The sequence below is a fragment of the Salmo salar genome, chromosome 08 (assembly GCF_965601325.2).
Source record: "Salmo salar chromosome 08, fSalSal1, whole genome shotgun sequence".
Taxonomy (NCBI): Eukaryota; Metazoa; Chordata; class Actinopteri; order Salmoniformes; family Salmonidae; genus Salmo; species Salmo salar.
The window spans coordinates 42,508,855-42,528,983 of NC_138298.1; the positions used below are offsets into that span (position 1 = coordinate 42,508,855).

Consider the following 20,129-nt stretch of genomic DNA (forward strand, 5'->3'; position numbering starts at 1 on the left):
CTAAACTAATCACACTTATCAATGATGGACTGACACATATTCACAGAGATAAATACATTCCATGCCTTTTCATTTTATTTATTGAAAATGTATTTGACAGGGATACTGCACATCAATCAACATTTCTGTAAATGTGCCAGATTTAGCCAGCTAGCTAGTTTTCAACTGTAGTCCCTGGGCAGGTCAGATAACAGTCTGGATGGTGGTTATAGTCTGGGTCAGATAACAGTCTGGACAGGTAGGGAGGAAGACGGTGGTGGACGAGACAACAAACACTGTGAAGACAGACAGACAGACAGACAAGACAGACAGACAGACAGACAGACAGACAGACAGACAGACAGACAGACAGACAGACAGACAGACAGACAGACAGACAGACAGACAGACAGACAGACAGACAGACAGACAGACAGACAGACAGACAGACAGACAGACAGACAGACAGTGTACTATAAAGGGAACAGTGTACTATTTGGGACGCAGTTGAAGTGTTCTACTAACTACTGTCTTCCAGAGTGATTGTGTCGAGGCACAGATCTGGGGAAGGGTACCAAAAACTGTCTGCAGCATTGAAGGTCCCCAAGAACCAAGTGGCCTTCATAATTCTAAAATGGAAGAAGTTTGGAACCACCAAGACTCTTAGAGCTGGCGTCCCGGCCAAACTGAGCCATCGGGGGAGAAGGGCCTTGGTCAAGGAGGTGACCAAGAACCCAATGGTCACTCTGACAGAGCTTCAGAGTTCCTCTGTGGAGATGGGAGAACCTTCCAGAAGGACAACTATCTCTGCAGCACTCCACCAATCAGGCCTTTATGGTAGAGTGGCCAGATTGAAGCCACTCCTCAGTAAAAGGCACATGACAGACCACTTGGAGTTTGCCAAAAAGCACCTAAAGACTCTCAGACCATGAGAAAAAAGATTCTCTGGTCTGATGAAACCAAGATTGAACTCTTTGGCCTGAATACCAAGCGTCACGTCTGGAGGAAACCAGGCACCATCCCTACGGTGAAGCATGGTGGTGGCAACATCATGCTGTGGGGATGTTTTTCAGCGGCGGGGACTGGAAGACTAGTCAGGATCGAGGGAAAGATGAATGGAGCAAAGTACAGAGAGATCCTTGATGAAAACCTGCTACAGAGTGCCCAGGACCTCAGACTGGGGTGAAGGTTCACCTTCCAACAGGACAATGACCCTAAGCACACAGCCAAAACAACACAGGAGTGGCTTCGGGACAAGTCTCTGAATGTCCTTGAGTGGCCCAGCCAGAGTCCGGACTTGAACCCGATCTAACATCTCTGGAGAGACCTGAAAATGGCTGTTCAGCGACGCTCCCCATCCAACCTGACAGAGCTTGAGAGGATCTACAAAGAAGAATGGGAGAAACTCCCCAAATACAGGTGTGCCGAGCTTGTAGCGTCATACCCAAGAAGACTTGAGGCTGTAATCACTGCCGAAGGTGCTTCAACAAAGTACTGAGTTAAAGGGTCTGAATACTATTTTTTTGTTTCTTTATAAATTTGTATAAATGTCTAAAGACCTGTTTTTGTTTTGTCATTATGGGGTCTTGTGATGTCATCATGGGGTATTGTGATGTCATTATGGGGTATTGTGATGTCATTATGGGGTATTGTGATGTCATTATGGGGTTGTGTGTAGATTGATGAGGGGGAAAAAAATATTTTATCAATTTTAGAATAACGCTGTAACGTTAAAAAAAAAAGTGGAAAAAGTCAAGGGGTCTGAATACTTTCCTAATGCACAGTAAACTCTCATGTTTACTTACTTGTTGAACGGGTGTCAGTGATGAACTCATCTGAAAGATAAACAACATGAGGTTATATCACTATAAATAGCATCTGGTACTAAAGTACAAAGTTATGATTGACATGTGCTCCTACCTCGTGATACCATTTCTTACCTTACTATCTATCCTCTCATCGTCACTGTAATTGTTTTGTCTTTAGACAACGTCGGACATGTACTGCGTTGGAGCCGTCAAGTCGGTGTCTGCTCTTGTGGTCATGCCATGAAGCCACACCCCACCCGCGTTAGAAGTTCCCGAACCAGGAAGTGTAGTCTATACAGTAGAAATCATAACTCTCTATCAGCCTAATAGAGTTGTAGAATAAAAAACACACAGGGTTTCCAACTGGTTAAAAAAAAGGGCTGCAAGGGATTTCTTCTTTACTGGTGCAGCCGATGTCCGCCATAGGAGACGCTTGGCGATTTGACCGCTCCAACGCAGTAACACCGTCGACGTTCAACCTAAACCAAAAAAATAAATAAATAATCTGCTGTTGTTTATCGTCGGTGTAAAGCAGCACTGATTGAATCTAGGGACCTTGTACTATACAAGGAACTGCGTCGCAAAGAAATAGAAACCGTAGAGAATTGGTCCCTTCTACACATTTTGAATTCTAATGGTTGAATGTCAACAGAAACAAACAGTGTGTGTGTGTGTGTGTGTGTGTGTGTGTGTGTGTGTGTGTGTGTGTGTGTGTGTGTATATATATATATAGACTATAGGTCAAAGTATCTGAGACACACACACACAGTTTTGTTTCTGTTGTCTGTACATTCAACTATAGAGCGATAGGTGTCTACAATACAGACTCAAGCTAAGCTATCGTTGCTCCTACACCAAGTGGTGATGCAGCCGGTCAGGATGCTCTCGATGGTGCAGCTGTAGAACCTGTAGGCCCAATGCAGAATCTTTTTCCGCCGCCTGAGGGTGAAGTCGCGTTGTTGTTGTTGTTGTTGACGACTATGTTGGTGTGCGTTGGACCATGATAATTCCTCAGTGATGTGGACACCGAGGAACTTGAAGTGCAATAGAGATTGCGTAATCTGTGGATCTGGTTGGGGAAGTATGTGAATTGGAGTGGGTCTAGGATTTCTGGGATAATGGTGTTGATGTGAGCCAAGACCACCCTTTCAATGCATTTAATGGCTACAGATGCGAGTGCTACAGGGCAATATTAATTGAGACAGGTTACCTTGACATTCTTGGCAGACTCCTACCTTCTTCTGGTCTTTTTGAAACATGTGGGTACTACTGCCTCGGTCAGGGAGAGGTTAAACATGTAGGTATTACAGACTGGGTCAGGGAGAGGTTAAACATGTAGGTATTACAGACTGGGTCAGGGAGGGGTTAAACATGTAGGTATTACAGACTGGGTCAGGGAGAGGTTAAACATGTAGGTATCACAGACTGGGTCAGGGAGAGGTTAACCATGTAGGTATTACAGACTGGGTCAGGGAGAGGTTAAACATGTAGGTATTATAGACTGGGTCAGGTTGATACATGTAGGTATTACAGACTGGGTCAGGATAACTTCTCTAGGGCCAGTGGGACGATTTCGTCCCACCTACGTAACAGCCAGTGGAATCCCGTGGCGCGTTATTCAAATACCTTAGAAATGCTATTACTTCAATTTCTCAAACATATGACTATTTTACACCATTTTAAAGACAAGACTCTCGTTAATCTAACCACACTGTCCGATTTCAAAAAGGCTTTACAACGAAAGCAAAACATTAGATTATGTCAGCAGAGTACCCAGCCAGAAATAATCAGACACCCATTTTTCAAGCTAGCATATAATGTCACATAAACCCAAACCACAGCTAAATGCAGCACTAACCTTTGATGATCTTCATCAGATGACAATCTTAGGACATTATGTTATACAATACATGCATGTTTTGTTCAATCAAGTTCATATTTATATCAAAAAACAGCTTTTTACATTAGCATGTGACGTTCAGAACTAGCATACCCCCCGCAAACTTCCGGTGAATTTACTAAATTACTCACGATAAACGTTCACAAAAAACATAACAATTATTTTAAGAATTATAGATACAGAACTCCTCTATGCACTCGCTATGTCCGATTTTAAAATAGCTTTTCGGTGAAAGCACATTTTGCAATATTCTAAGTAGATAGCCCGGCATCACAGGGCTAGCTATTTAGACACCCACCAAGTTTAGCCCTCACCAAAGTCAGATTTACTATAAGAAAAATGTTATTACCTTTGCTGTTCTTCGTCAGAATGCACTCCCAGGACTTCTACTTCAATAACAAATGTTGGTTTGGTTCAAAATAATCCATAGTTATATCCAAATAGCGGCGTCTTGTTCGTGTGTTCAAGACACTATCCGATGGGTAAAGAAGGGTGACGCGCCCGACGCGTTTCGTGACAAAAAAATTCTAAATATTCCATTACCGTACTTCGAAGCATGTCAACCGCTGTTTAAAATACATTTTTATGCCATTTTTCTCGTAAAAAAGCGATAATATTCTAACCGGGAATCTGTGTTTTAGTACAAAGAGAGAGAAAATAAAAACATGGGGTCGCCTCGTGCACGCGCCTCAGTGTCATTGTCCTCTGATCGACCACTTACCAAAGGCGCTAATGTTTTTCAGCCAGGGGCTGCCTCGACATCATTCAGCTTTTTTCCGGGTTCTGAGAGCCTATGGGAGCCGTAGGAAGTGTCACGTTACAGCAAAGATCCTAAGTTTTCAATAAGAAGAGTCAAGAAGCCCAAGGAATGGTCAGACAGGGCACTTCCTGTACAGAATCTTCTCAGGTTTTTGCCTGCCATATGAGTTCTGTTATACTCACAGACACCATTCAAACAGTTTTAGAAACTTTAGGGTGTTTTCTATCCGAAGCCAATAATTATATGCATATTCTAGTTTCTGGGCAGTAGTAATAACCAGTTTAAATCGGGTACGTTTTTTATCCGGCCGTGTAAATACTGCCCCCTAGCCCTAACAGGTTAAACATGTAGGTATTACAGACTGGGTCAGGGAGAGGTTAAACATGTAGGTATTACAGACTGGGTCAGGTTGATACATGTAGGTATTACAGACTGGGTCAGGTTGAAACATGTAGGTATTACAGACTGGGTCAGGGAGAGGTTAAACATGTAGGTATTACAGACTGAGTCAGGGAGAGGTTAAACATGTAGGTATTACAGACTGGGTCAGGTTGATACATGTAGGTATTACAGACTGGGTCAGGTTGAAACATGTAGGTATTACAGACTGGGTCAGGGAGAGGTTAAACATGTAGGTATTACAGACTGGGTCAGGGAGAGGTTAAACATGTAGGTATTACAGACTGGGTCAGGTTGAAACATGTAGGTATTACAGACTGGGTCAGGGAGAGGTTAAACATGTAGGTATTACAGACTGGGTCAGGTTGAAACATGTAGGTATTACAGACTGGGTCAGGGAGAGGTTAAACATGTAGGTATTACAGACTGGGTCAGGGAGAGGTTAAACATGTAGGTATTACAGACTGGGTCAGGGAGAGGTTAAACATGTAGGTATTACAGACTGGGTCAGGGAGAGGTTGAACCATGTTAGTGAAGAAACTGGTCTGCACATGCTCTAAGTACGCATCCTGGTAATCCATCTGGCCCTGCGGTTTTGTAAATGTTGTAAACCTGTTTAAAAAGGTCTTACATCAGTTACGCAGAGTGTAATCACACAATCATCCGGAACAGCTGGTGCTCTCATAAATGGTTCATTGTTGCTAGCCTCAACGTGAGCATAGAAGGCATTTAGCTCATCTGGAAGGCTGTCATTAGTGAACAGGAACACGAAGGCAATCAAATGTGTCCTGTAACAACTGTGTAGTCTATACTTTGGACCCTAGCCAGGGGCACACTCAAACATCATTTACAGATGAAGCATTTGTGTTTAGTGAGTCCTCCAGATCAGAGGCAGTAGGGATGAACAGAGATTTTCTCTGTTTAGTGAGTCCTCCAGATCAAAGGCAGTAGGGATGATGTCGTGGAAAATTGTCTTAAGAATATAATACTCTTGCAAGAACTTTGTGATTTCAATATAGACTTTACAGAGTAGCAAAGCCGAGCCAGTCCGCGGATCAACTGCCCTTCCTGAGCATAGGCTCTGCTTTTATATACATACAGTATGGGAGTACATTCCATATGTAAAAGTTACTTCCCTCAGTCCTTCTGTCACCATTATCTTTCATCCCTAGTTCTTTGCTTGTTCACGCCCAATAACACCCATCTCTGATTCCTTTCTGGCCAACCTCACATTCAATTCGCGCATATATGTACAAAATGTATTTCAGCAGATTTCGTGCGTTTTTGTGCATTTTTGTGTGGTTCAAATCGTGCGAAAAGACACGAATTTAACCAGTAGGCGACACACAAGCATTTGCAACAACCATAGACGCGATAGCCTGTATTTCACTATTTCTTTATTTTACGTTATGAATATATAGATATTTTGTATTTTTTTTTAATCCTGTCAGGTCGCGTCAATTCGAATCTGGTATCAGAACAAAATAGTCAGCACATAGTAACTTCTGATTTCTTTGTACTTTAATTAATGCAAACACTTGAATGGTAAATATGTGGTTCGTATATACGGGCTCACTGTAACACCACGCAGGGCAGACAGAGATCTGGTATGACATTACAAGTTCTTCCTTAAATACTGGACAGACTTAGTTCCCTCTCCCTGAGGGCCTGTCATAGTAGAGGCTAGAATATGGTTTAGACTTATTCCAGCCTATCGTTGGCGTGCAGGTTGGCCCCAACCTCTAGACGCACTCCAGCTTCCTGGCGGATGTCTCATCTTGTGACTGCACAATGCACAGTTCTCTAAAACCCTTACACCCCCATGCACATACATTTCACCCATATCCTGTTATTGCTGTTGTTCAGCAAAAAGCTCTTGCAAAACCCTGTTTTAAAGCATCAGTATTCTTTCCACATGACCCACCATCACATGAGCCACTTCCTCTTAACATATAGCAGTACTCAATTATCTATAGTTTATATACTTCATATTATAGCATAGCTGCTCTGTTATTTTATATAGGTTATGCTAACAAATAGTTGGTCAAACCCTAACAATCCCCCTTTTCACACCTGATAGGTGTGAATACATAAGTTCTTAAAATTTCAAGGAAATTTTGAGATTCCCCCTTTTGACACCCCCTAGGGTGTCACTCAACACAATTGTACATTTTCGATTTAATGATTAAATGATTAGTTTAAAAAACCCTCAAGTCCTTCCGGCTGCACCTCACTTGTACTAGGTTGACTACCAGTCACCCAGGAACTTCAAACCCTCACATCAGGAAAGACAAATAGTACACAGGATAAATTCAGAACATATTATTTAAAAAAAACGTATAAAAAGAGGACCTTCTTATGGCAGGGGCTACACCTAACATGTGTGGGACAGACTCTTTGTCCCAGAACTTAAAACCCTTCACATCCACCTGCCACTACATTCAACACATATAAGAACATTTTGGATAAGCTTTATTCAATCACTTCCTCAACAGCAAACCAAGGATCATTGCCCAGAGCTGGATTCAGTGTCCTCTGGGGTCACTTCCATCAAAGGCATCATTCCGGTTGCCCATCTGCTCCGTTATCAATCTCTCCAGAACCCTGGAAATGAGACCTCTCGCACACGGGACCAAACAACAACCACACAACACAAACACAATCATACAGGTGAAAGCAGCCCATAACAACACTTTTCCATTTCCCAAACATGAGCTGTGTTATCAGGAATGTACGTACAGCAATGAACCTAATCAATCTACCTACACCATCCTCTTTTCCCAGTAACATATCGAGAGTCAGTCTATTTTACCAGGTCATGAGGGAGGTGGTGGATAATTGGTCAGAGAACCTCTTTACTGCATCCCCGGTTTCATTCATGAATCTCTGTTGATTATAAAAGATGTCATTAATCCCATCCACATTTCTATTTATTGTCAACCACCAAAATAATGTAGTGTTAAAGCCTTCACATGTTTGATTCATAGCTTTGTATTCATCTGGAACTTCCCTGTGGATGCCAATAGCATCCATCTAGACAAAGCTACTCCCATCCTGGTCAAAACTCCTCCTGTGTCTACTTTAGCCTCCTATAACTGGCCTCTGATGACTAACTTGAACTGGTTGGACCAATAAACCCGGGGCGCAAGCTCCTAACCACCCTTTGTGGTAATTTCTGTCGTATGCGTCCTTTGCTGGTACTAGCCCACCCAACATCAGTTATAGGTGCTATGAGGTTAAGCATTTTCTATTCATCTTTCAAACCTAAGTCAGTCACATTAACAATTACTTTCCAGCTATTAAAATCATCCAAGTTCTCGGTGCCATTCTTGTATCTATAACACTGGTACTCATCAGGAGTTAAGGTGAACCTAGGTGGGTTGGCCGAGTACCTCAATCTGACCCACCCAGTCCCTGTACAGTTGTCTGCTTTCCTAGGAAGTTGTTTAATGTTTACCTTAAATCCTACATCTTGATCTTCTTTGACTCCTTATTCTGTAAGTCACTCATCAGTGTATTATATAGTTTATCTTTTACTTCTTCTCGATGACAACGGTATCGTTTGATTAGTACCGGAATCTGGTGGATCTGAATGTATCAGAAAGATTAGACTATGATGCAGCTCAGAGTCTCTACTCTTCCCAAAAACCGCCAACCCTCTCCTGCCCTTAGTCGTTCTGCTAGGTACCACCCCATACTCACACCTCTAGGAGCACACACAGTGATGAACGGTCGGGATAGGGAATCTTCGTTAAGGAGGTAACCCCCGGACCCTGTTGGTACTCGGTTCTTCTCCTAACTCTGTGTGTGATCAGCAGTGCTCATATGTGTACATACCTTCTTGCAGTGGGTAACGTGGACCCAAGTGACTCTCTCAGCTTTTCTAATGGCAAAGGCAGTGGTTTAACAGCACCTGGTACGGGTCTTCCCAACGGTGTTGCTTCCTGTCTTTTCTCCTCAGGGACTGGATCCACACCCAGTCTCCTGGTTGGATTGAGTGAATCACCTTCTCCTGTAATTCACCTGTTGGACACAAAATCTTGGACATACGGGTTTGGTTAACAAACAGTCTTCTCATGTGCTCTGCTAGTATATCTTTAACTTCTATGTCTACCTGTTCCGGTATCTCTAACTCTGGTATTCTATAGGCTCTACCTGATTATCTAAAATGTCATCCATCATTTAAAGAGATAGATAATAGTAAACCAACACTAGGGATAATATCTTGACCTCATTTTTTTTTTACCATAATCATGTCCACCAAGTAAGTTGGGAACGCTTCTACCCATTTGCTATGCTTATCTGTTATTGTTAAACACCCCTTCTTCCCCTCAATTCGGAATAGTTCAATAAGTCCATTTCCAAATGTTGGAATGGATATTCTACAAAAAAATAATTTGTTTAAGTAATATGTTCTTGTTTAAGTAATTATCCTAACCTGTTCTATTGCCTGCTCTACCATACTCCCCCTATTTATACATGGCTCAAGCCATGTATCAATTTTGCTGCATATCTAGACAGTGTCTTTGGTAAGGTTAGTAAATTATCCTTATGTCCGCCCTTCTCTTGTAGGATTGCCCCCTTGTCACGTCCTGGCCAGTATAAGGTCAATTGGTATTGTAGTTTGGTCAGGACGTGGCAGAGGGTATTCGTTTTATGTGGTTCGGGGTGGTGTGTTTGTTGAAGGGGCATTTGATTTAAGTATTCCGGGGTTTTTGGGCACTGTTTGGTTTTCAGGTATTCTATGTTTAGTCTAGTATGTCTGTTTCTATGTTTGGTTAATTGGGGTTGGGACTCTCAGTTGAAGGCAGGTGTTGTCTATCTGCCTTTGATTGAGAGTCCCATATATTAGGGTGTGTTTGTTATTTGTGGGAGATTGTTCTGTGTTGAGCCTTATGCTTTGCAGACTGTCAGTCGATCGTTATTTCTGTTTGTTATTTTGGTGTTCATTTTGTATTCATTAAAACGTCGAGATGAGCATTCACATACCTGCTGCGTTTTGGTCCTCTTTAACCGACGACAAGCGTGACACCCCTTTCATTTTCCACATGTCCAATTCTCCCTGGGGCATTCATCCTTAGCTACCCTGTAACAATTCTCTGTCAAGTGTCTTATCTGCTTTAAGATTTAACTACTTCCAACAAAATTATCATATATTTTCCTAGCGAATTTTACCAAAACATAACTTAAAATCAAAACTAAAATACATGCCTATGGAGCCGATAGTCTCTCCATGAATTAATATCCTAAAGTTAAGCGATCCAAACTAAATTCTCTTCCTATCTTCTATTCTTATTATGTCTTTTCTGTCTGTCCCAGTATTATTTCTGTCCTCACCTGTTTATAATTTAACTATGCTGGTCTCCACTCACTAACCGTTATCTAATTCTTCTGTGTCTCTTTTATCTTCTCTTCCTTGCTTATGCTCTCCTCCTGCTACTTCCAACCCATCAAGGTCTCAGCAGTGCAGGGGAGGACTTCTCCGTCTGCTGTCTTATTCCATAGCTACTTAAATTTACACTACCCTTGGATAAAATATTTTACTTCCAATCTATGAAACCCCATATTTTAACGTACTATTTGACTAATTTGACCCAAGATTGCTTAAAAACCCCTTCAGTTTGTCTGCAAACCGGCCCATTCTGTTTGCTAGGAATACCCTGCCATTATACACAACTGTGTTTAATGTGCACCGTCCCTGTAAAAAATAAAATTAACTCCACCTGCAATTCACTTTAATGACTTGATATTTTTCCATGCAATGTTCAATTCACCGGTGTTACTAAACAATCAATACCACGACTCAATAACCAGAATTTATCACAGAACTTTTACAATTCCATTATTCAGACCAGAATCGCTTCCAGCCACATACTCATAGGAAAAAATATTACCTCTTTTCTAACAGCGTTCTGCCTTTCCTCTATCGCAAGATTAAAACCAATGTTACAACTGTATCTCTCATTTCGGCTCCACATACCTTATGCATCTTTCTTACCATTAGTCCCAACTTTAACCCATCCAAACTTCCATCAAATTCATACTTCCTTCTCCACCTTGGACCGAAATAAATATTTATTTTATATCATTTAACTCCATGTATCGCTCATCTCCCGTTAATTCCTGCACCTCCTTTAAGGTGTTTGTTAAAATTACTATCGTAGTTATTCTGCTCCTTTTCCCACTCTAGAATTTTTAGAAGGAGTATTCGTATGAATCTTAAATTATATTTTATTCTATGTGTTGTTTTTTTTTGTTGGTCAAACCCTAACAATCTAAATGCAAATAAATACCTGCAATCTTCCGCCAGGGGTACACTAAAAAAATGCTCCACACAAGTCAATCACGGTAAAGTATTTGGCATCATGGGGAACATTAGTCAACAGTGTGTGAGGGTTTGGACCTTCCGCAGGGCAATCCTGTGCAATATCCCTTCTTCGGCTTCAGGCTTCATAGGATACTGGGCTGATCCATGGGGGTTTAGCATCCGGGTTTAACTTTGATGTTCACAGGACTTGCTGATTTTACTAGCCCAACATCTGTATCATGTTGTGACCATACCTCTGGTGGTATGATGTTTTCCATTTCTTCTCTAAGTTCACTGATCAAATCCCATTCCTTCACCCAACACTACCTGTTGGCCTGCACTGACCTCTATTTCCCTAGGAACACCAGTCATCATTGTAGTGTTTATTATCTTGATAAATGCCTTATCTTCTGAATGGGAAAAAAATCAACGGATTGTCTGTTTCATCCCATCTCTTTCTCTTAGCTTTCTTCATCATAGGTTCCTAGATCCCTTGATGTGAACTCCTGATTTACCAGCGATGTGATGTGAGGGACAGAGTCGGAGACGTTGAACCATTTTTTGCACAAATTCAGATCCGTCTCCGTCCATCACATCCATGGCCGCTCCCTGTTTCTCCAATGATGACATACTGAGACATCATTGGTGCTTTCCTAGCATTTGCCCCCATAGTCCATAGCTGCTCTAACACGGGATCCTGATGAGGGTCATATTGCATTGTGCAGTGATATTCAGATTTTGCTCCCCTCGCTGCTTTAAGTATTTGGGCTCGAATGAATCTGCCCCATCTGCTTACAGTTCTGTCTATATCTGCCTCAATGCCTCCCGACCAATATACGTTAGCTGTTTCTCCTGTAGCTATCACTGGTAATTGTAGTCCTATTCTTTCTATTAATACCCCCTCGGGAGAACATTTAATTTGCATTCCCATTTTGCATAGAGCATCCCTTCCTAGCAGATTAACGGGTCTTTGATCCGATACTAATATTGGAATTGTGGCTGATTTATCATCAGCAGTCAGACGAATTGGAGCAGTCATTGGAATTAGCTGCGTATTTCCCGAGAATCCTATTGTTTTGGCATATTTACCGGACATGGGGAGATGAGAGGCGTAATTTGAACTTACACATGTGTAAGTGGCTCCAGTATTTATCATCATGGGTGTGCCTCTGTTCTCTATTTGAACCTGCAGCATAGGTTCTTGGTCAGCTCTTGTGGTTATCACTGGGAACTGACCCTCCCCTGTAGGATTCTCTGGGCATCCCTAGTATGTTTGGTTAGGCCCTGACCATGGGTTCACAGGGCCCGAAGGTTGGCTTTGGTTGCCGGGCCATCCACCATTCCCGTTTGTATGCGGCTGCCAGCCACCTGGATTGTTGTTTGTTGGTGGCCGCCTGTTGTTTGTGTTTCCTCCAGTCAGATCCTGCCAGGGGTTTGTAGGGCATTCTCGTCTGGAGTGTCCTGATTGGTGGCAACCCCAACAGACACCAGGTGGCCCCCTAGGGTTCCTGGGTCCCTTTCTCTGATCTGCCTGTGTATTTTTCTGTTGTTTATTTCCACCATTCCAATTAGGGGGCTGTGTGTATACATTTACTACTAGCAGTACGGTAGGCATTTGGGCCCGCCTGGGGGTTGACGGTTGCGGGCCTCCTGGGGAAACGGCAGACATTGTTCCTACCTCGGGCACAGGGGTGGTTACTGAGGCATGGACTTTCTTCTTTCCTTTGTTGGTTAATTCATCCAGCTGCAACTGGGCCAGCTTTCTCTGAATGTCTTTTCCTTGTTCAATCTGTCTCTGTTCGTCCTTCCTGTGTTTTTCCACGGCATGAATCACATAGTCACAGAACTCTTTGTAAGGTTTTGAAGTAAGCCCCACCACATCCTCCAGTCTGTTCCTTACCGGCTCGGGCATGGCTTCCATCACAGAAGTTCGGAACATTGCTGTCATTAGTTCATTTCCTTCTGGATCTTGTTCTGTTTCCATTCTCCATCTTTCCAAATGTCCATGTAAGTACGTGGCCGGGTTTTCTGTAGCTCCAATAGCTTCACCTCTCAGAGCTTTGAGGTCAAACTTCGTTGGGTATGCTGCCCTTAATGCACGCCAGACGGCAGGTCTATACCTGTCGAACATCAGTCCATCCTTCGTCACCTCCCAATCTGTGCCGTTGATCGCACCATCCTGCATGATTTCTCTCAGTTTCTGCACGCTCGTCACCCTCCCTAGTAATGCCTTTATGTCACCCACCACCACCAATTTCCCCATCGTGTATTCTTCAAAGGTTCTGATCCACTTCCCTGCTCCCTCATGGAGATCTGGCAAGCGGAAAACCAACCCCTCCATGTCCTGTGCAGCCCATGGTATATAGTGTCCTTGCTCTCCTTTTATCAGGATCTGCCACTGTTTTTCATAATAACCAGATTCTTTCCTAGACCCATTCCTACGAGCCCTGCAATATTTCCCTGCAGGCTCATTTCTCAGGCTCTCATTCATACTACGGGCCAAGGCCTCATCCTGTCTTTCTTGCCTTCTTATGTTTTCTTCGTGTGTTGATTTTGACCGTCCCAGTTTCTCTTCTATTCTTTGTGCCACTATTTGTCCTTCTCTCTCTATTTGTACCCTACAGGATGGATCATTCTCTTCCTCTTCCTCTTCCTCTTCCGCCTCGCTCGGACTATTACCTGATGCCCATTCTGCTAGTGTGTTTTGGCTTTTCCTGGAGTTGCCCTCCGTTTGGTCTTTTGTTATTTTTGTTTGCAGCTCTGACGTCTCCCTTTCTCCTATTTCCGTTTCCATTGCTGTTAGGGCTTTCCTCAGGCCACTATAGCAATCGAAACCTTCTTCTTTTGTTCCTATATGCTTCATAGTTATTTTCTTGCCTTGTTCTGTTGAATGTGAAGGTGCACACGTTGCTCTAGGTGTGGTGATCCCTTCCTTTTCTTCCGTCACTTCCACTTCCCCTTTTATTTCCACGTGTCCAGTTATCATGGGAAACTGTCCATCGGAATACGGCGGGGGGCTGGTCCCCCACTCCGTTTTCTCTTTGCTTGTGTTATCGTTCTTCTTTAGTACTTCTCTTGCTGTCTTCATGCTTTGTAACAAACCCACTCTTTCTTCCTTAAACATTTTTAGTATTTCGTTTTCTCTTTCTCGTTTATTTTTCCTTTTTTGTTTCTTGTCCTTGGGTTTATAGTTCTTTATCAGCGTTTCCATTTCCTCACACACAGTGACATCCAACGTTCCCACTGCGGGCCATTTGGTGTTTAATTTTCTGGTGCGTTTTTCCCATTTTATAGACGTTTTTATTATTTCTTTTTTACTTAGGGGGTATCTAGTCCCCAAAATCTCTACCGGTGTCCTATTCATTTTAATGATGGTCTATAGTTTAGCCTTAACTTGTTAAATCCTCCTTGATATTTTTTTTCCTTTTGTTTTTAATTCTTTGTAATGTCTATCCTTCTCATTTATATTTATTCACTCACTTTATCCTATCCTTATTATTACTTATTGTTTTGCTCCTGTTTCACTCTATTTATTCTCAGTCCTAGGTCCTACTTTACCAGATTTCTCCAGACCCCTCTCTCTCTCTCTCTCTCTCTCTCTCTCTCTCTCTCTCTCTCTCTCTGTCTCTCTCTGTCTCTCTCTCTGTCTCTCTCTCTGTCTCTCTGTTCCCTCTACTCTCTCTCTCTCTGTTCCCTCTACACTCTCTCTCTCTCTCTGTTCCCTCTACTCTCTCTCTCTCTCTGTTCCCTCTACTCTCTCTCTCTCTCTGTTCCCTCTACTCTCTCTCTCTCTCTGTTCCCTCTACTCTCTCTCTCTGTTCCCTCTACTCTCTCTCTCTGTCTCTCTCTCTCTCTCTCTGTCTCTCTCTCTCTCTCTCTCTCTCTCTCTCTCTCCTATTGTAATCTGACTCTTCTCGTCCTTTCCCAGGCTGCAGCTCCATTAGGGTCCTGCAGCTTCAAAGTGTTTAGTTGGCCACTGCTTCCCCCATACTGTCCTTTATGGTGCAGTAATATCTCTAGTAGGTTCTATAGACCTATACCATGATGCTGTTCTCTATGTATTTGTTGATACTATTTATTCTAAATAGCCTGAGTTAATTGTTTTTACCATATAGTATATATCTTATGCCTTATCTGTAGGTTTTAATCGCTCTACTTCACACACCAGTATATACTATATGTGGCTTATTTAATACTTTATTCAACAAGTTCTATGCATTCCAGAATTGTTATTTAACACCTGTATTATGTAAATGTTCTACCTTTTCATAGTTTCCTTTTAATCAATATCCTTTCATTTATTTTTTTCTTCCCAGCATGCTCTATACGCAATCCTTTTCCTATTACACTCGATCTATTGTCACAGAAAGGCTTGCGCATTCCTCTTCCATTCCACCGACCGACACACACACACACAATCTTTATTTCTCCCTGCCCTGTTTCACTCCCACTCCAGAGAAACTTTCACTCATTCAAGGCCTTTATTTTTCACTCATTCAGACCCCGACCCCGTTAGCTAGACGGAGCGTTTTATCTGTAGGTGGTGAACCTAATCGGGTCGACGTTTTCCTGCTCTCTAACTATTCACCCAGACCGACCCCCATCTTGGGGCGATATTGTGAATTTACTTATTTATTTGTTTTGCCCGATCAGCGCAGGCGCAAGCCCCCTCCGCTAAACACCCGACACCAGCAAAGTTCACAGTTTACCACACTTTTTTTAGCCCTCACAGATGTACATATTTAATTACATTTAACAACCCCCCAAAATTCATGGATGCATGCAGTTCTATTGAATTCAAAAGCTCTTAGTATTTCTGTGTTTTTAGGAGTTTTTAAAGAGAGACCTACGTGACGTCCCCTCCGCTGAGACAGAATCCCTGAAGCAATCTACACAAACATTTCAAACTATCGTAAGAACAAGCTTACCTGTTTATAGTTGGGTGGCCACCCGTTTGTGAGATTGTCCAGAGAAACCGTCACCAGCCAAGAACGACACTGTCCGAGGTCTCTTCGATCTCCTGGCAAGCTCGCCAAATATGTAGTGGGAAATTGTCTTAAGAATATAATACTCTTGCAAGAACTTTGTGAATTCAATATAGACTTTAATACAGAGTTGCAAAGCCGAGCCGGTCGATGGATCAACTGCCTTTCCTGAGCATCGGCTCTGCTGTTATACACATAGAGTATGGGAGTACATTCCATATGTAAAAGTTACTTCCCCCACGCTCAATAACGCTTGTTCACGCCCAATAACGCCCATCTCTGATTCCTTTTTAGGTTATAATGGTGGCAGGACCTCTTCATGTTACACACAAAGAAATGCATTGTATGTTCAGGTTTCAGCCCCTTCCTATGTCGTTCTGACATTGGAATGTTAGCTGTTGTAAATGTACTCATGGCCTTGGCTGTTCCTGCTTGTTCGCTCTGCTTAATGTACGCTTTGGCATGTTACCCTTTCCAGAATAACAATTGTCGTGGAAAATTGTCTTAAGAACATAATACTCTTGCAAGAACTTTGTGAATTCAATATAGACTTTAATACAGAGTAGCCAAAGCCGAGCCCTTCCATGGAAGGACCCTATTACACACGCAACAGGGCCGAGCCCTTCCATTGAAAAATACTAAATTCTCATATTACAGTCCTCTCTTTATAGGATTCTGTCTTTGCTTAACGTATAGAGTCCCTTCCTCTCTATATGAAAATAACTTCCCTAGACCGTTCTTCACCATTATCTTCTAGTCCGAGAATAACGCTCATATCTGCTTCTGATTCGATTATAATGATAGCAGGGCTTGGTCCTATATGTTCCAATTCCTTATAGAGCCATTCTGTCTCAGCTCTTCAAAGTGGTAACAGCCTAAATGCTGCTAATGTAACAGTGTTTTGGGTGTCAGGGAAAATGTAAGGAGTAAAAAGTACATTATTTTCTTTAGGAATATAGTGAAGTAAAAGTTGTCAAATATAAATAGTAAAGTAGATACCCCAAAAAAACTATTTTAGTACTTTCAAGTATTTTTACACCACTGGGCATAACCTACAGACAACAAACACAATTGCGTTATATAGATGGAAATTTGAACACACAGAGATACCGTGACGAGATCCTGAGGTCCATTGTCGTGCCATTCATCCACCGCCATCACCTCGTGTTTCAGTATAATAATGCACGGCCCCATGTCGCAAGGATCTGTACACAATTCCTGGAAGATGAAAACGTCCCAGTTCTTCCATGGCCTGCAAACTCACCAGACATGTCGCCCATTGAGCATGTTTGGGGTGCTCTGGATCGACATGTACGACAGTGTGTTCCATTTAATACAGATTAGGGTCTAATGAATTTATTTCAATTGACCGATTTCCTCATATGAACTGTGCGTCTGGTAGCCTAGTGGTTAGTGTGTGTTGGGTCAGTAACCGAAAGGTTGCTGGATCGAATCCCGAGCTGACAAGTACCCTGCACAAGGCAGTTAGCCCACTGTTCCCCGTTAGGCCGTCATTGTAAATAAGAATTTGTTCTTAACTGACTTGCCTAGTTAAATAAAAGTTATAAAAACTCTGTAAATTGTTGAATCGTTTCTATTTTTGTTCAGTGTAGATGTACGTCACCCAGTTCAACACTTAGAGGTTTATACTACAGGCCTCCATTCAGGTTTATACTACAGGCCTCCATTCAGGTTTATACTACAGGCCTCCAATCAGGTTTATACTACAGGCCTCCATTCAGGTTTATACTACAGGCCTCCATTCATGTTTATACTACAGGCCTCCAATCATGTTTATACTACAGGCCTCCAATCAGGTTTATACTACAGGCCTCCATTCATGTTTATACTACAGACCTCCATTCAGGTTTATACTACAGGCCTCCATTCAGGTTTATACTACAGGCCTCCATTCAGGTTTATACTACAGGCCTCCATTCAGGTTTATACTACAGGCCTCCAATCATGTTTATACTACAGGCCTCCAATCAGGTTTATACTACAGGCCTCCATTCAGGTTTATACTACAGGCCTCCATTCAGGTTTATACTACAGGCCTCCATTCAGGTTTATACTACAGGCCTCCATTCAGGTTTATACTACAGGCCTCCATTCAGGTTTATACTACAGGCCTCCATTCAGGTTTATACTACAGGCCTCCATTCATGTTTATACTACAGACCTCCATTCAGGTTTATACTACAGGCCTCCATTCAGGTTTATACTACAGGCCTCCAATCATGTTTATACTACAGGCCTCCATTCATGTTTATACTACAGGCCTCCATTCAGGTTTATACTACAGGCCTCCATTCATGTTTATACTACAGGCCTCCATTCAGGTTTATACTACAGGCCTCCATTCATGTTTATACTACAGGCCTCCATTCAGGTTTATACTACAGGCCTCCATTCAGGTTTATACTACAGGCCTCCAATCAGGTTTATACTACAGGCCTCCAATCAGGTTTATACTACAGGCCTCCAATCAGGTTTATACTACAGGCCTCCATTCAGGTTTATACTACAGGCCTCCATTCAGGTTTATACTACAGGCCTCCATTCAGGTTTATACTACAGGCCTCCATTCAGGTTTATACTACAGACCTCCATTCATGTTTATACTACAGACCTCCATTCAGGTTTATACTACAGGCCTCCATTCATGTTTATACTACAGGCCTCCATTCAGGTTTATACTACAGGCCTCCATTCAGGTTTATACTACAGACCTCCATTCAGGTTTATACTACAGGCCTCCATTCAGGTTTATACTACAGGCCTCCATTCATGTTTATACTACAGGTCTCCATTCAGGTTTATACTACAGGCCTCCATTCAGGTTTATACTACAGGCCTCCATTCAGGTTTATACTACAGGCCTCCATTCAGGTTTATACTACAGGCCTCCATTCAGGTTTATACTACAGGCCTCCATTCAGGTTTATACTACAGGCCTCCATTCAAATTTATACTACAGGCCTCCATTCATGTTTATACTACAGGCCTCCATTCATGTTTATACTACAGGCCTCCATTCATGTTTATACTACAGGCCTCCATTCAAATTTATACTACAGGCCTCCATTCAAGTTTATACTACAGGCCTCCATTCGGGTTTATACTACAGACCTCCATTCATGTTTATACTACAGGCCTCCATTCATGTTTATACTACAGGCCTCCATTCAAATTTATACTACAGGCCTCCATTCAAATTTATACTACAGGCCTCCATTCAGGTTTATACTACAGGCCTCCAATCAGGTTTATACTACAGGCCTCCATTCATGTTTATACTACAGGCCTCCATTCAGGTTTATACTACAGGCCTCCATTCAAATTTATACTACAGGCCTCCATTCAAGGTTTATACTACAGGCCTCCAATCAGGTTTATACTACAGGCCTCCATTCAGGTTTATACTACAGGCCTCCATTCATGTTTATACTACAGGCCTCCAATCAGGTTTATACTACAGACCTCAATTCAGGTTTATACTACAGGCCTCCATTCATGTTTATACTACAGGCCTCCAATCAGGTTTATACTACAGACCTCAATTCAGGTTTATACTACAGGCCTCCAATCAGGTTTATACTACAGGCCTCCAATCAGGTTTATACTACAGGCCTCCATTCATGTTTATACTACAGGCCTCCAATCAGGTTTATACTACAGACCTCAATTCAGGTTTATACTACAGGCCTCCATTCACATTCATCCCATTCATTCAAGTAACTAAAAGTTTAGATTCTATTTAGCAAAACCATGATTAAAAAAAAAAAAAGATATTCTTGATTTGATGGATGTTCTGCAGTGATACCAGCAGAGGGCAGTGTGACAACAACAATCAGGTTTGGGAGAAGGACGCTAGACGGTCATATCTGTATCTGTGGTAATAACATGGTAGAATGTAGCCAACAATGATTTAGCAAATACAAAAAAAACCTGAATAATTATACATTTATAGCACAATGTACATTAAGGA

The 20,129-nt window shown here is 42.2% G+C and overlaps 1 long non-coding RNA gene across 1 annotated transcript; it reads right to left on the reverse strand.

The window, feature by feature from the left end:
• Positions 1 to 6,349: 6,349 nt before the first annotated feature.
• Positions 6,350 to 18,210, reverse strand: LOC106610573 (uncharacterized). The gene is made up of 2 exons (XR_014393020.1): positions 16,082 to 18,210; positions 6,350 to 9,932 (listed from the first exon to the last, which is right to left on the reverse strand). It is a non-coding gene; the product is annotated as an uncharacterized LOC106610573 (long non-coding RNA).
• Positions 18,211 to 20,129: the final 1,919 nt, after the last annotated feature.